Below are 17,657 nucleotides of genomic sequence, written 5' to 3' on the forward strand. Positions count from 1 at the left end.
TCAGAGCTTTGCAGCTAATTACTATGTACCTTACAGGACAGTTAAATTGAAGTTGAGTCCTCTGCCTTTGCTGCCATTTGCATTGTCCATTACTTAACAGAATCTGCACTGTTGGTAATGAGGTGTTGTTACTATCACTGAAGTAAACCCCCTGCTCTGGGAAGGAAAGGCATTTTAATGTATCAGAGCTTGACTTGGGTTGCTTTTGCTAAGAAGGAAGTTTTTGTTTTTTTAGAACAATCGTCCAAATTGGAGTCTCCCCAAAAGGATAACGTTTATGCTTCCCAGAAAAGTTACGGAATATTGATCGAAGCAACAATAGCCTTTGATTAAAATAAGTTATTCTATAGAAACTATAAAGTGAAGTAAATATAGTTCCACTGAAGGCATGAGACTCTCCAGATAGACTTTGCAAATATACTTTGGTGTGTTTTTTGTCTTCAAACTCTTCTTTTGTAGTGGAGTTCCATTATCGAAAAAACACCTTTTTCCTTAAAAATCTTTTCTGAATACAAGCTGGTGAGTTCTACTTTCATTTACTCCAACAATTAGTTGTACAGCATTTTCTTCCTTTTGTTTCCATTTTATAATCAGCAAATTCTGGAGCCGGTGAAGGCTGCTTTCTCGAAGGGACACAAAATGGATACCAGATGGAGCTGGGACTCTTCTCTATATCTTTGCTACTGATTTTTCTCTGGCTTTATTTCTTGTTATTCTGTTGCCTCGATAGTGTTATGCTTCTCAGCAGAATTGATGTAATTATAATGCAACATTGTTACTTGTTTATTATTTTTTAAAAGGTCTTGTTATCTGTGAGTCATCCTTATTGTGGTTCTTGGTGGTCACGTTTCTGTAACTTGGTAGGGATTCTGTGGCTTTGTTGTGATTCATGGATACTTGGAAGAAGCCTTTTGCTCTATAGGAAGGGGTTCCTTTAAGGACCATCTGAAAGTGGCATTGACTGTTGACCATTCAAGTCATTGGAGACCAACGGTCAACTGTTGTTCATTTGTAAATAAGCCAGTTTCACGTGTTTGAAATTACTTTCAGCTTAGGGGCGGTGGCTTGTCAGTATAAAGCCAGGAGCCTAGATGAGGTCACCAGAAAATCTGTCCATAGAAAGGCTACCTTTCAAACTGTAGGTATTATCTCAAGGGCTGGCTTTTTTTTTTTTTTTCTCTTCCTTTCCTCTCCTTTAAGGATTAGTGTTATTTGTAGTCAAGGTAGACACAGTAGGCAGCACAGCTGTGACTGCCAGGGAAAGTCACTAGGGGGATATTCATAACAAGGAAATATTGGCAAATAAATGATGAAGAAGGGGAGGAAATCCCCAAGATGTTAAATTGGAGCACTGTCACTGAGATGATTAATGGTGGTGTGTATTTTAGTGAAGATGCTTATCTGGATTGTCTTGAAACTATAGTGTACATTTAATAGCACCTATAAAAAAGCATGTGGTGTATGAACACACCGAAGAGAAAAGTCCATGGATTTGGATTTTATTTTCCTGAGTGAGTACTTTCTTCAACTTAGTCTTTGGTTTCTGGCTATTAGAAAGCTGGTGTTAACGTTTGTTACATAGAAATATGTATATTTTATATAATACTAGTCTGTATTTATGTAGCTCCCATTCCTACGGGATTGAAAGTGTTCTTGTGAAAAAGATGGGTATTTTTCCAACACTCTTGAGGGGTGAATGTTATTGATAATAGGGAAATGGTGATCGCTCAGATTTGCCTAGTCTTTCTAGGTAAACGGGCAGGGGTGGTCATAGGGCTACAGTAGATGAAGGACCAAACTTTCATTCAGGATGGGGTCAATTCTCCGTCAATTTCTGGTGAAGGGGTGGTTTTCCTGGAAGGCAGTCTGGCTTTCAGTTTTAAGCTACAAATATCCTGATTCTAAGTGGGATAGCAGTCCAATTTAGTGGATCAAGTTCCGAATTTAAAAAAAAGAATGGAAAAGAATCAAGAATTTTAGTGCGTTGCACTTAATGAGAGTGAATTTTATCTTGTGAGGCTTCTGTTTTTGTTGTATGTGTTCGTGTAAGTGTATGTAAAATGTCTGTGTCCATGTGGTGGGTCCTGAGGTAGAATGCTTCTTGCTGCATTTTACACCCAAAAAAGATTGAGAGCCTCTGTAGTAGGGTCGGTAGATAAGTGTATAAATGTAGTAATGTATGGGTGTTATGTCATTGTGAAGATACCATGGGTTATAAGGAAAGAAATGGCAAGGGATGTAAAGGTTGCCCTATTTGGTCTCTCCGATCAGAGCACGCTGGTGTCAACTTGCAGGGGCCCAGGAGACTCGATTGTATGCTCATCTTTCCCATTCTGTGATCCCTGACCTCATGTTAGTAACTGGAAATTGGGCAAAGTATTTGCACTATGGAAATTGGAAAATGCTGCAAATCAGGTGCCCTCCTGTCCCCAATAAGTTGTTAAATATTTACCAACATCACTGTTCTTGATCCTCCCAACTGTAGTTCTATGATTTTATAATTGTAAATTTTCCTACATTTGAAAACATTATGTGGGATTTAGGTGTTATTGGGAGTTATTAAATAATTTTAGTAAATATTGAAAATCTAAAGTACACAGGAAAATACAAACTGGTTAATTCAGAATATCTACAATTTAGAATTTTAAATATAAATAAATATATAAATAATATATAAATTCTATATAAATATATAGAATTTTAAAATAATGGTAGTTATTCTAACTTCTTACATTGACTGCTTATGATATGGCCGACTTGAAACTTAAAATTGTAATTGGTGATACTTTCTTAGCAGAGGGTAGGAATGCAGGGATTTAAAAAACACTAGCCATATTATAAATATTTGACAAATTTTTTTATTAAGCCATCATTTTGGTAAGTACTGAAACTTAGAGAATCCAGACCTCTTTCTCCATTTTAAGCTGTCTTTAGGTTTGCAATAATATCTCTGGGTTTTAATGAATTCATCTGTAAAATCATTGATTTTGATTGGGAGATGGCACAGTTCTTTCCAATTAAAACAATTGTAAGACAATTGTCTTTTTTTGTTTTTGATTTTCAAACATAAAAGTGTGGAAAGTCATAAAAAAAAGGGGATGCCCCTCCATAATAATTTTGATTAACTTTAAACTTCTAAAAAAGGCCAGAAAATATTTGAGTAGGAGGAAAGGAAATCTCCATGGACCTTAATGGGATTTTTACCGCAAAATATGGTGGCAATCACCTGTGTGAATATGTGATCATGAGGAAAGGTAGCTGGAAAGGAGTAAACAGAGCAAGGCCTTTGTAGCCTCCAAGTTTGTCACAGTTTGAGCATGTGGCTTGACACTTCTGTGGCTGTGTTCAAGAACAATGATTCACTAATACTTAAAGATGGACCAGGAGACCAGAGCTTCAATGACCACTGCTTAGTGAACACATGCTATGCTGCTGGAATAGTTCCTGCAGGACCCATTTGAAAAAAGAGCTTTTACCCAGAGTTTGTCGTCTCTAAGTGTAACCAAGATTAAGAAGATGCTTGTCATGGACTAGTCTAGTCAGCTGTCTTCTAAAAAGGAGGGGCCATTGGCAAAATTGTGAGCATTGTGTGTTTCCTGGGTCTCTGTCCAAGCCCTTTTACCTCTGTGAAATGAATACCTGTTTAGCATTTCATGTCCAGGCCTTTACCCAAGAGGATTTTTGTCCATACCCCTTCTTGCAGATCAGATATTGCTAACTGATAATGGTGCTCTTGAGGGTCATTTGCCTTTCAATAAGCAACTCCCAGAGAAAGAATTCGAGCAGAAGTGGAGTTAACTCTCCAGTGGAATAACTTCAGGCACCATGACAGGGAGAGGAGAGAAGAATTTCAGGCTGGAAAGGGAGAGGTGATGCTTTCTTCTTTGCCTGAATGGGAGCCACCCAGAATGCGGGTGTCTGCTCAGCACAGTGTTAAGGCTGGCTTTGGTCAAGAAGCATGGTTTTGGAAATGGGCAAATTCAGACTCTGAAGCAAGAAGGCATTAAGGAGGGCGGCAGCGGGGGTGGGGGGCGAGAAGTGGAGAATGAGTGAAGAAGGAACTCACCAGTCTCGATTAGCTGTGTTGTGCCAGACAGAGTGCTAACCACTCGCACGTGTTCTTCCAATTAAGGAGAACAAGACAGGTTCCTTGTCAGGCAGGCTGCTGGGGGGATAGATGGTCACCTGTGCTGACGGGGAGGGAAAGGTCAAGGAGGCTCCCGCAGCAGAGCAGTGAATTCTTCTGGCTGTTTAACCTGATTGATTGATTGCAATTATGCAGCCCCCTCCCCCACCCCTACCCCGCCATTGGAGTAATTTATGCCAGCGGTGTTTGGATCGGTAAATAACAAAGAAGTGAGAAAAGAGAAATATACAATGAACTTCATAAAGAGCTCTAATAGAATCTGCATGTTAAACAGACAGTGAACTCTGTAGCAAGAACTGCTTCAAGCCTTTCAACATCCAAATGAATTCTAATTTCCACATCATGCCTTTCAGACCTCAGCATGGTTTCTGGTGGCTTCTCCCAGTTATTTTTAGCATCACACCAATGATTTTTGCCTGTAAATGACTTGCAGTGGTAGATCTTGGTAATGTGGATGGTATATTATTTAGGGCTAATGCCAGGCCAGCTTAAAAAGGAGCTAATTTATTCATTCATTTAACAGCTATATTTTGATCTTCACCCACGGGTCAGGTGCTGTGCATGAAGGGACTTAGAGGTGACTAAGAAAGCCTCTGGCCTGCAGAAGCCTCAAAGACTGATAGGAATGGGTAATTGGGATTCTGTGTAAGAGGTAGGTCCAGTGAGGAGTGCAAACAATAGATGTGGTCCTATGAAAGGGTTATTTTTGAACAGTCCTGCAATCTTCATGGCGGGAGAGATTTTGATTTGGGGAAGGAGGTGCTTGAGGAAGTGATGAGAGCCAAAAGACCAGTATTTCTGGCATAGCGAATTGCATATGGTGTATGTCAGGAGTGGATGGCAGGATAAGGGTGACAGGACTTTGGTTTGGAGGAGAAGGGGAAATTGAGGCCTTGCAGGGGACCACCATCCTGGGAGAGAGCCCTGGAAGAGCTTTTAGGAAAGGAAGAATGTGTCTGCAAGTTCCCTAGCCCTCAGGCAGAAAACTGGAGTGGTTCAGGCTCTCCAGTTTGTTAGGAAACTCCTTTCTTTAGCTTGTCTTGGAGGTGGTTCAGTCATGCAGTGTTCTGAATTTGAAGTGATTTTTGACTTAGAAACATCTTGCAGGACTCCAATAGTAGGAAATCCAGTTTGGGACCGGTCTACAAGTTCATTGCTCTTCCCATCTTGAGGTGCTACCATATTTGCCTTTCCTCCTCCCAGACTACTTGGAACTCAAGAGAAACTAATGGCGGAGAACAAAAATGGGCAGGCACGGGGGGCATGATTTAAAATGAAAGAATATTAATTGGCTTTACCCGAGTGTGTATTTTCATGATGAGAGAAGTATCTGCCTCGATTTTTAAAAATAATTGGCTACGGACACACCTGCAGTATGTAGTTCTCAGACTCTCTAGAAACTTGAGAAGAAAAGGCAAAGGTCAAGGTGAGAGGAATAGAGCGACAATGAATCTTTTGTAGGCATGTTGTGGAACTACAGTGTTCAAAATCATTAATGGTGGTTTCAGACAGGGAGACTAATGTGCGTGTGCCCAGATCTTAAAAATAATACAGCAAACTTAAACTATAATTTTAGTAAGTTCTCACCTTAAGAACCGCTTGTTCTGTGTGTCCCATGTAGGTATGTCTTGACTGAATTTTTGGACTTCATTTATGCATTAGAATAAAATAATTACGCTTTTAATCTTTGTGAACAACATATTTTAAGAGACCCACAAATCCATCCAATAGCATTTCATCACTGCTAGAGGTAGCTGAACCTCCTGGAAATGGATCTGAGTTTGATCCTTGCCCCATAATGATTAGATCTGGGACGATGACTAAGTTACTTAACTCTAACGCTTGCTTCTGTTTTCTCATTTCTGAAATGGGGGTAAAAATGAAAATGATATCATAGCTGTTTTGATAATCAGTGGGCTAATGCCTTGACATTTTTTAAAAATCTTGAAAAGAAGCTTAGGTTCTAGGTAGGATTATTATCACCATTTTACAAATAACAGTCTTAGAGAGCTGGAACAACTCACTCAAGGTAAGAAGTTAGGGTAAGTGTCACCAAACTGTCGCTCACTGGCTGACAGCTGCTCTCCCATCCCCTTACCTGTTATCATAAATTAAGTTTTAAGAGAACACAACCATACCTGTCCACTTACACACTGTCTGTGACTGCATTTGTGTTACAGTGGCAGAGCTGAGTAGTGCTGACAGAGACCATATGGTCCACCAAGTCTCAAATGTTTACTGTGTGGCCCTTTACAGAAAGTTTGACCCTTGCATTAAACCTCAGTCTGTTTGAATTAGAGCCTGAGGCCCCCACCACAAATACTCACTGTGGTGCTTGGCATATAATAAGCACCCACTGAATGAGTACCGCTTTGTTCCTTCTCTAACTTAAGGTACAACTGTCCACGTCCAAGAACTTGTGTCTGCAAAAATGGAAATAATAAACATTGAGCTTCCAGTAGGATAAGCCATTATGGCTATGGAAATCCTGAATTCCTAAAGGAACCATCCTGAATTCTGTCTTCTATCCACCATTTATTCTAGGCTTCATATGATATAAATGCGAGAAAAAATTTCCATCTTCCTAATGATCAAAGTATAGTACATCATTACAGGGAATAATTGTGAACTTCAGTGAATATTCAGAATCTGGTAAATTAAGCTCCTCCAACAAAAACTTCATATTCTTTAGAAATTAAAGAAAACAAAATCTTCCTTGTGAAAAATAAAAATAGTGTGGAATTGCCACTTAACTTTTTGAGCAATAGATAATATATAAGCAGTGTGCTTACAATAGGAAAAAAATGCAATAGGATTTCTCTTTTAACTGAAAGATTGATAGCTTACAGATTTTATAGATTTTTAAAAGATTTTAGAGATTTATAATACTTTTCCCAGTAGTTTTCCCAACAAGGAAGGGATGAGATTATGGTTTCAATTTGACCCTGCAGAGAACTTGTATTTCCATGCATAGGTCTATTACTGATTTTTGGGAACTCCCTGTCCTCTGCTCAGTAAATGGCCTCAGGTTTGTTTGGGTTTTTGTTACTTTGGAGTTTAAGGAGCACATTGTGTGTCTCATCAACTTGTATTGGGGGGAATGATCTGGGAATTTCCTTTGACTAAGCCCAGTGCCATGGCTCAGCTGGTGAAGGGTGGGTTCTTACATCTGTTCCATTTTTTTCTTGGGATAGCTGTATATTCTCTTTTTGACTTAAGCTGTGGGACACTTTCATTCTGGAGCATTTGGAAAATGCAGAGAAGCCTAGAAGAAAATAGGAATGTCTTTCCTAATGGTACCACCCATAGTTGGCCACGAATCCTAGCTTGGTGTTTATCATTGTATAGAACTGTGTTGATAGGCATGTCGACTTTGACAGAACGGTATCCACAAGAACATGCCGATACATCCTGAGGTTGTCTCAGCTGGGAAACCTCTGGGGCCAAGTGTTCTAACTTGTATACAAGCAGATAATATTTAAGGGAAGCTGGAAGCTGTATGGTCCTCTTCTATCTAGAAACCATGTTTCGTAGAGATTTCCTTTCATGACCTTTTTTTTTTTTTTCCTTTTCCCCTGTTGTAGTTTGTATCTCCTTTCTCAACTTTTTGTCACTTTCTTTTTGGAGGAGTTTAAATTCTTGTGCTTTGAAAAGGCAAAATGAATAAAACAACAAAAAATGAGAACTCCAGCAAGAACCAGTGATATTAGTGGCATTACTGATGGCGATTTTCAGCAGAAAAATCTTCCCTACCACAATTTTTTAAATCTAGAACTTCATTCTTTAGAAAGAGTTTTGAAAGAAGATAAAGCTAAGGGTGAGAAGGGTGTGGTGGGTGCTAGTAGCAGAGCTTTTTAAGATCAGATCATGTATATCTGTAAGAAGATAAGTAACTGCTGGATGATTCCATGGAGTTTTCTGGTCACTTTCCAGACTCTCACATGACATGTTTGCTGCATCATGTTTAAAAAAAAAAAAAAAAAATAATATATATATATATATATATATATATATATAATTTTTTTTTTTTTTTTTTTCTCCTCTCTTACGGGGAGGAGGAAGGATGGAGCAGAGCCAGGCCTGGGCAGGTGCATGTGCTTAGGTGCGAGAGAGGAAGTGAAAGGAAGGAGAGAGGGGAAGTGGGAAAGGGAGACAGGCTGACAGCAGACCTGAGATGGGACTGCTGCATCATTCTTGAGGTTGCTTATAAAGCAAATTCTATTTACTGCATTCAGTACTGAGCTATTTTGATCTAGTTTTTAAAGCAGACCGAAGTCTGGGTCCTGGGAGGATTTTGGTTCAATGGCCAGCATGTAAGGAAAGCATTCTTGGGTGATTTTTCCCTTGTCAAACTTGAGACCTTTGTGATTCACTGAGCAGTGTGAGGGCTCTTTGGAATTGACTACTCGAGATTTATGTGATTAAATAGAGGATCCCTGCATCTTATTTAAAACCTAATTGCCCTTCCCCTCAGCCCAGTTCTAAAGGATCTCTACAATAAAGACTAAATGCAGTAGTATTTATATATCAGATTATGTAGCAAGCCTCACTCTTTGGCTTTTCTTATTAGGTACCAATGAGGTGAGTCTGGTTTCTTGCATAGCAGCCACCCTCACTTGCAGTTCAGTTCAAACAACACGAGATTTTATAACCGTGTCATTTTCTTGACCGTTGCACGTCAGGGGTGCTCAGAGAGAATCTGAGCCAATTGCATGCCTTGGCCTTGAAACCAGAAGCTACATGGTGGTCTTGATGATTCTCCTCTTCCACTCAACTCCACTAACAAAACTGTTCTTGGAGTGAAATTGAATCTCTATGGCACAGTCAGACATGGAGGCTCCTGTCTTGTAGGCTTTAGACACCACCAGCTGGATTTCCTGATGAAGAAGACATTTGCAGTAATTATGGGGAGGTCTTTGTTCAGTTCCAGGAAAGGAGCATGCTTTCTAGGGACTGCCTAACTTCTTAATGGCCTGAAAGAGGAATATAAGCAACAGCTCTGATTCTCCTCCCCCTGGAGAAATCCATCAGGTCTCCGAAGTCTTGACTTAATAACAGCAAAAGTAGTGATATTCATGTCACCGTGTTTTTAAAAGGAGCGGTTTGGAGACCTATCCAGTGGGGAGGATGGTAGAGGGTAGGGGCATTTCTTGAGCTCTTGTAAAATTGATGATAAATAGATTCATTTGATGGAAAGATTGTTTACCCTCTTTTCTGAATTCTGCTTTTAAATCCTAGTAACAAATTTATGAGACTGGTATGAATAAAGAAAGGTGGTTTTTTTTTTTTTTTTTAATTTAGTGTACTTGTGAAATGTCTTGAGGAAGGGAAGACTAGAAAACTAAAATTATGGACCAGCAGATTTTAAGTAGAATACATTTTTACAAGAATCTCGTGGCAAGTTTGGTTTACTTGTACCACATACACTTTTATTGGCTCTCTTTAGGGGAAATTTGCCAGACACAAATGATGGCTGTGATCTAGAGTGTCCTCAACTTGAGGCTCTGAGCTGCAGGGAGAAGAGAAAGTGAATGCAGCTGCATGTATTCTTTCATTCACAGGAAATACTCATGGATGCCAGGGTCTTCCATTGTGAGGCAAAATTCATCCTTCTGGGGGCAGCAGAAGTTTTAACTCTCAAGAGTGAAGTTGTGGTTGAGTTTCACCATTCCTGCTTCTGTTGTCTGGTTTTCCCATATGCGGTGAGAGAGAGGAGGCTGAAATCATCAGAGAAGTAACCTATTCCAACTATGGTGTTTGGTGATCTCTAGACATCATTGTAATTGATTCCCACATCCATGTTTGAAATAAATAGGTCATATACTTACTTGGCACTCAAGAAAATGAAGGCTCAGAGGTTAGGCAGGTTGTTTAGCTTACGCAGCGAATGTTTAATCTGACTCTTTATGGCAGATCCATTCATGTCCGTGTGGCCCAGCAGTTCATTCCCTTTCAGTTGGATGACGTGGCCTGGTTGGAGCAGGATACTTGCCATAGGAAACACTCACCTTCTGTTCAAGGGTAGTCTCTTGAAATCTAGTTCTGTAAAAGAACAAGACCCTAAGGAACTTAAAGCCTTAGCTATAGAAGAGGGTAATTTTGTTGTATTTGAATACTAGTTGTTGAATGTCCTTTGTATGCAACTGCTGTGTGTCCTCCAGTGTGGGGGCAACTAGGTCTGCTCTTCAGAAATTTCATCTGTTCTTACTCTGCAGTTAGTGAATCTCCAGTTTTTAATCTTCAGTCCTACCTCTTTGCCAACTTGAGTTTTAGACTTCCAAACTAGGTTTAGAAGGTTTCTACCTGTGGTTTGCTTGACATGGACTTCTATGTGTAATGACCAACACATTTGCAAGCACTTCTGTAGACACTGCCAATGAATCCTTACAGCAACCCAGTGAACTGTGTTTTATCTCAGGTTTTGTTTTGTTTTTTGTTTTTTGTTTTTTTTTTTTTTCATAGAAAATAAACTCTAAGCAAAAAAAAAAAAAAAAAAAAAAAATCCTTTGACTCCTAGAGGTTAAGCAATGTGAACACTCTCACACAGCTGCCACATGGCCTGGCCAGCTTGCAGAGAGCAACCTTCCTCCTCTCCCCATTTGGGGTTCCCTCCAGGACCATACAGCTGTTCCCCGCAACAGAGCTCTGTGTCTTCCTTAGAATGGGCTTCTCCTACCCTGTACTTCTTTTGCTTTATCTTCATTTTGGTAGTCATTCAGGCTTGCTCTTGGACTGTTCGTCCATTCTGCCTCTCCTGTATCCAGTAGCCTATTAGTAGTATGATTTCTTGTGGAAAGAAACTTCTCTTGTTCCCATCCCCTTGATGTAAATTATTATTTCATCCCTAGTTTGTTTCGGTCTCCGGTTAAGTCTTATCTCCTATCTCCTTCAATTGAAGTTAAATGCTAAAGTCTACCATAGACAAAATACCATGCAAGGGAAAGCAAAAATACCTTTTCTGGGCTCCCCTGTAGTTAACAGATTAAAATCCTGTTTCTAACATAGTTCCCTGCTCAAAGTCCTCAATGGTTCAGTCTTACCGTATGCGGTCTATAGCCTTAGCTTAGTATATAAGATCTACTGGTCTTGATCTAGTTTGGCCTCCACCTCCCCAACAAAGATACCTCTCAACAGAAACTTTCTCTGCTCTATCTATGAACTGTATCCATGGAGTCTTACTAGGTACCACACATACACACACACACACACACACACACACACACTCACACTGTGTTTTAGCTTTATCCCAGTGGTTTCTTTCTTCTCTTAATTCAACATATTTATGGGGTACCTTCTATAACCAGGAACTATTGTGGGAGATATAGAGTGAACTAAGACTAGGGTCTCTGTCCTGCTAGTCAGAGGGCATTAGAGACTGATAGTAAACAGCAAAAGTTACAAAGTGAGCACGTGATATGATCTCTTCAGTGGTGGTCAGAGCTGTAGAACAAATATTGAGAAGGTTAAGAAGGAATTAGGAGTACTGGGTGAAGATGGGTCAGTTACGGTTTCAAGGAGGTGCAGCCCCATTTGAAAAGATGGTATTTGAGACTCCTAGGAATTGAGGGAGTTAGGGCTCCAGAAAGCCCTGGGGAAAAAGTACTCCAGGTGGAGTGAGCCCTCACCATAAAGGCCCCGAAGCTGAGGAGGTTTCATCACTTTGGAAGAATGTGGGGAGACTGGTGCAGTGGGTCTGGAACAGCAAGGACTGTAGCTGGAGGCAGGTGAGAGAGGGAATAGGGGGCCAGCACACAGGAATCTGGCAGGCAGAATAAGATCTTTGGCCTATACTCCACCTGAAATGGCTTCTTGGGAGGGTTTTTGTTTTGAAGAGTAATGAGATCTGACTGCTAGCTGAGTCCATGCTTCAGGCGGCCATGGAGGAAGCAGGGAGTCTAGTTCAGAGACTGTTATTTTCACCAAAGTGGTTGATGTAGAAGGTGTGGAAGTAGAGATGGTGAGAAGAATTTGGCAATCTGACCTATTCTGAAAGAAGAGCCGGCAGGATTTCCTGATGGAGTGGATTGAGAGGGGATATATAGAGAGAAGAAAGTCAATATTGAATCCAGGATTCGATTCTAATGAATCATTTACTCTGGATCACACATTTGGTGACATTCAATTGTATATATGCAAATAAATATCTCTTAGGAATTCTTAAATTGAAAGAAGAGGCAGGTCATAAGCTTATAAGTGAAAGGATAAAAGACTACATGACTATGGATGGATATCTTAATAAGATTGCAAGTTCCTTTAGGATACTGATTCATTGATCAATCCCCAAACCTTTCTAAGGTACTTATTAAAGGCCAGTGTTCATCTTATCTTGTCAGTAGGTGCTAAATGGAATTAGGGCCATCTTCATTGCAGTGGACAGGAACACAGCCTCCAATGGACACTGAGGAATTCAAACCCTACTTAAGTCATTTATTTGCTGGGTGATCTTGAACAAGTTATGTAAGTTCTCTGTTCTCTGTTTTTGTAATCTGTGAATTGATGATAATCTCTCTCCTAGGGTTTACTATGGGAGTAAATGAACGAACACAGTGTAAGGTACTTACAACAATGCCTGGCACATACTAAGTGTTCAGGTAGTGTTCATCATTCCTAAATAAGTGTTGAGGAAAAGGAGTTAAAAGAGGATTAACAGGGCGCCTGGGTGGCTCAGTGGGTTAAGCCGCTGCCTTCGGCTCAGGTCATGATCTCAGAGTCCTGGGATCGAGTCCCGCATCGGGCTCTCTGCTCAGCAGGGAGCCTGCTTCCTCCTGTCTCTCTGCCTGCCTCTCTGCCTGCTTGTGATCTCTCTCTGTCAAATAAATAAATAAAATCTTTAAAAAAAAAGAAAAAAAAAAGGATTAACATTTGGAGTGACATTCCTTCCTTAAATGCCGTGTTCAAAACCTGCCAAGTTGCATGGATAATAAATGTGAATAATAAGGCTTCATAGTAAGTCCTGCTTTCTAACTGATGGTTAAAAATAACAGGAGAGAATTGCATTATGATCAGTCTGATACCTGCCTCTCTTTAGAGGTGGACAAGGAGGCTGGTCAGCATCCCCTCTGGGTACATTTGATTGACAGGCTGGCAAACAGTATTTAAATACCTAACACATAAAAAGATCAATGTTTTCTTATTTTGTAGCTTAAAATGTTGAATGTGTATTAAAATGAGAAAAATAATTTTCAGGATAGATATGACTTTCCTAGTACATAAAAGCAAGGAGATCACATCAAGAAGGGAATATTATTTTTTTGCCCCAATACAGGAAATTACTATTTTTCCCTCCATGTTTTTATTTTGATACCTAATATCTCCCTTTTCTTTTCTTTTCCTTTCTTTCCTTATTTTTTATTTTATTTTTTCATTTCTTATGTCATGATCTTCCTTTCATCCCTCTTACTATCAGCAACTAATTGGGCCTCCCAATCCGGGAAGCAGCAGTGTGTTGCTGCTATGGGCACTATGGATGTCTTTAGTGTCAGAGGTGGTTTGAAGAGCAGCTTAATTCTGCTTTCCGTTGTGCCTGGTACTTCAGCGAGGCCCTCGGGTTCTGTTTGAGCTCTGTATTGCTGATCCCATTCTATACATTCTAGATGGCAATGTAGACAGTGGCTGTCAATGAGTAACAGGTAAATATTGAACAGGGAAGCCCTTTTGATTAACTTTGTGGATCATTATTTGAAAGTAGCTTGCAGTCTGAACAGCTCCATCACTCACGGTCCTAGCACGTGGCAAGGGGGCCAGAGCATCAGGCTGTTGGTTGGAAAGCTGAGGCTGTGTCTTTGGTCCTGTCCCTGGTCCTGCATTCGTGCAGTGCTGGGCTGGTTGCAACCACCCAGTAAGCTAAATGGCGATGATTTGGCACAATAGGAATGCAGACTATTTAGGATGATAAAGCACAAAGAACGGTCAAGAGGGCTTTATGCTCCATGGGCCTGAATATGTTAAAGCATATTGATAATTTTTTGAACTTAAATTTTTAAAATCTTTTATACAGATCCAGAAATTATCTAATAGGGAACCTAGACAGTTAAGGCAGACTGAAAGTGAATTTTTGATCCTATTGGTTTGTGCTAAAAAGAAGTAATTTCAGCATTGATCTACTTCTTGAAGTTCAGTTTATACCATCTAATGGGCAAAACTGTTCCCATGACCCACTTACTCAGAAGGTGGTTCTAGGATCAGTTTTTGGTTAAGAGACTCTGATCCAGTGTTGAACCTCATGGTACGTTAATGGTTTATCAGAACTTCAAATAATGTCATTATAACGACTAGTACTCTTGAGCTCTTATCCAAGAATATTCATGGCACTTGGTCAAAAGACCTAGATAAGACACCTGGTCTCAAGCACTTCTAGGTCAACACCAACATGGTCATTAAAAGATACAGACAGACTACAGTGAATTCCTTCACCTGTCGTCAGGATGGTTAAACAGGCCACTCTAAAATACTTTCATAAGGTTACCATTTTCTAGTAAATCTTTCTGTTGAGTCTTTTAATTGTGTCCAGCTATAGAAATATTCAAGAAAGTAAGTGCAGTAATTAAGATCATTAAAATCACCAATAGCAGCAATGCAAACCTATCTCCCTTTTACCCTGATTTTAGAGCAATAGTAAAAAGGTAGGCATTTTATGACATTTTAAATGTGTAATGCAGCATTTTAAATTTGCTTCATTAAGTGGATTAATGCCACTGTTACTTGCTATTGAACATGTATGAACCAAAAAAGTGACAAAACCTCTATAAACTAAAAGAAAATTTTATTCTGAAAGTCACTTGGATAAGGAGTACAGTATACAGTAGTATTGCTAACTAGAACTGAAAACTACAGGATTCTATCCCCTTTCTGAGGAAGGGATTCTACATTGGCATTACTTTTAAAAAGTGTGCTTCAATTTTGGTTTTAAATCCTAGAAAATATTAATATATTTTTGCTTTAACTGTAATGTTCTAGACTGGTTGATGGGAACCCCTCTCCTCTCACCTCCCAACCTGTGGCCCAGAAAGGGAAAGAATTTAAAATTTCATGGAGAAAATAACCTCAACTAGGCAAGTAGTATTTGAAAATAATGTGTTAGAAATCTTCTATCGTATTTTGAAATCTAAATAAACCTATCATGTACATGTAGAATAAGTTAAAAATCCAACTTAACAAATATGACATTACTTTGCACTAGAAATACACTGAATGCTTGTGTTGTTTCAAAGGCAGTAACAGGCCACTGTATTGGTCTCTACCTTCAGGGGAGCCAGGATCTAATTTGGATTGGGTTCTAAGTGAACATGTGTTAGGTGGTCCCATCCTAACCCTCACCACAAAACTAGAAAATAATTTGATAGAAATCTTTGTTTAGAACTGAAATAGCAGGGGATGCCGTGGGTCAAGGTAAAATTGGCAGGGCCATGTGGAAATGTGTGTGCATGGCATGGTTCTCTAGCAGAGCCGGTATTTTTAGGCCTTTGGTGGCTTGAAATTCTAGGCCGTGATCGACATTTAGTCTTTCCCCATATGGGATAGGAAATTTGGCACACAGAATTCTATTGTGTAGACTAGTGACCCATACTATGATTGGTATTTTGATTCTAAGAGAATATATAACAAGAAAAACATATATACGTATAATAAGAATACATGTCTTTTAATATGAAAAATTTCCTAATCTCTGCAACTTAAAAAGAGTTCAATGTTTATACTCCAGTAGGAGATAGAATGAATTAGATGAGGATTACCTAAATGATGGTGACCTCTTTACTGGCTTTTAAGAATCCATTTTAGTTATTAGACAACTTGGTAATGTTTGGGGAAAATGGAATCTATTGGGCTAGGATGTGGTGGCTTTGAAAGTTACTTGGCTCCATCCAAGAACAAATACTTACTCTCTTTATGTGAGAAACTATAGATGTTTCTTAATCTCAAGGAAGTTTCAGGCCAGCAGGGATTGTTACTCAGGTAACAATTTACTGATCTGATAAATAATTACTGAATACCTACAAATGACAGGCATTGCTCTAGATCCTGGAGATGGCTGTGGTAAATAGGACATCAGAAGTTGCTACACCATGGAGTTTATTGTATCTCCTTGGTAGAGGACAGACAATATGAAGATACATATGCAAAATTAAAAGGTGGTTCTCTATAGTATGAACGAACTTAAATCAGGGCAAGGAGATGGGGTATGATTAAGTGCTTTTGTTAGCAATGAGGGCATGTTAAGTACCTTCAGAATGACGTAAATGTCTCTGTTCTTGGCAAGTACAGACAAGCAAGTCCATTTATGGACTGGGGAACTGGAGAACTCTTGTTGGGGAAGAGGGATCGGAAGCTGGCCTTTGATGGAGGGGAACGTAAGCTGGCCAAGCCGTGTTTGTATAAGACACGGGATAGAATTAAGAGTTTCTATTAGGGGCTGACTAGAAATAAGGGGTAAGATGGATGGGACCTTGAAGAGAGAATTTTGGATTTGACATTTTATATGTTTTCAGTATACTGAAGAGTGGAATATGTGGGATGTTTCTACTTCTGTGTTTGCATGGAGTAGATAAGAAACAGAGGCCATCTGACAGGCTTTTAGGATAATAAGAAATGAGAAGACTATACATTTTCTGTTTGCACAGGCTTGAGTATTTCAAGGTTTATTTAAGGGCTGTTATGGGAACAATGGGTTGGGTGGAGGGATCATATGATGTCCTGAATCAAAAGTGTTTTGTGAACTGGAGAGTGAGAATCACTGTTGGAGGTCCAGCATGCTGGCTGTGGTTTACACGATGACCTACATTCTTCAGCAGGATGCAGTTAGAAAATACTTTTTAAAATGATGTGTTGATGTGTCTCAATAGTGCACCAAGAAGAGCTCATGAGATAGCACACCTTTGGGGGCATGAATAGATAACCAAAAATAGTTCCATAGACAGATGAATTATTTTAAGAAATGGCCTCCAGGTAATTTGTATCTTATTGTATAAGAAGCAAATACATAATAACATTACAGCAAAGGCTGGGTAAGATAAACTAGGGATCAGCAAAAAATGACCTTTAGCCCTGTTGGTAAATGTTACTGGTGAGTCAAGGTGCCAATCAAACATGTCACAAGTGCATGTTGCAGGGGTGGTGAAGGAGTGACACATTGTTTCTTAAACCCCAGTCACTGCCGGAAAACCACTGTGTATATGAGTGCTTGCTGATGGCACAGCAGACTTGTGTGATTAGTATTTATGTTCTTGACCCCCACCATTTTGAGGGGAGGTTTGCCAGACATTTTCCTAATCTGGTGTGAACTTCAGAATTCCCACTCTTGGGGCGCCTGGGTGGCTCAGTGGGTTAGGCCTCTGCCTTCGGCTCAGGTCATGATCTCAGGGTCCTGGGATCGAGCCCCACATCGGGCTCTCTGCTCACCAGGGAGCCTGCTTCCTCCTCTCTCTATCTCTGCCTGCCTCTCTGCCTACTTGTGATCTGTCAAATAAATGAATAATATCTTAAAAAAAAAAAAAGAATTCCCACTCTTATTGAT

General features: G+C 39.8%; 1 protein-coding gene across 2 annotated transcripts in view; it reads left to right on the forward strand.

The window, feature by feature from the left end:
• The window catches only part of NPAS3 (neuronal PAS domain protein 3), an 866,185-nt gene that overhangs the window by 108,437 nt on the left and 740,091 nt on the right, over nucleotides 1–17,657 (forward strand). The gene's annotated exons all lie outside the window — the stretch shown is intronic.

This window comes from Lutra lutra, chromosome 7 (genome assembly GCF_902655055.1).
Source record: "Lutra lutra chromosome 7, mLutLut1.2, whole genome shotgun sequence".
NCBI lineage: Eukaryota > Metazoa > Chordata > Mammalia > Carnivora > Mustelidae > Lutra > Lutra lutra.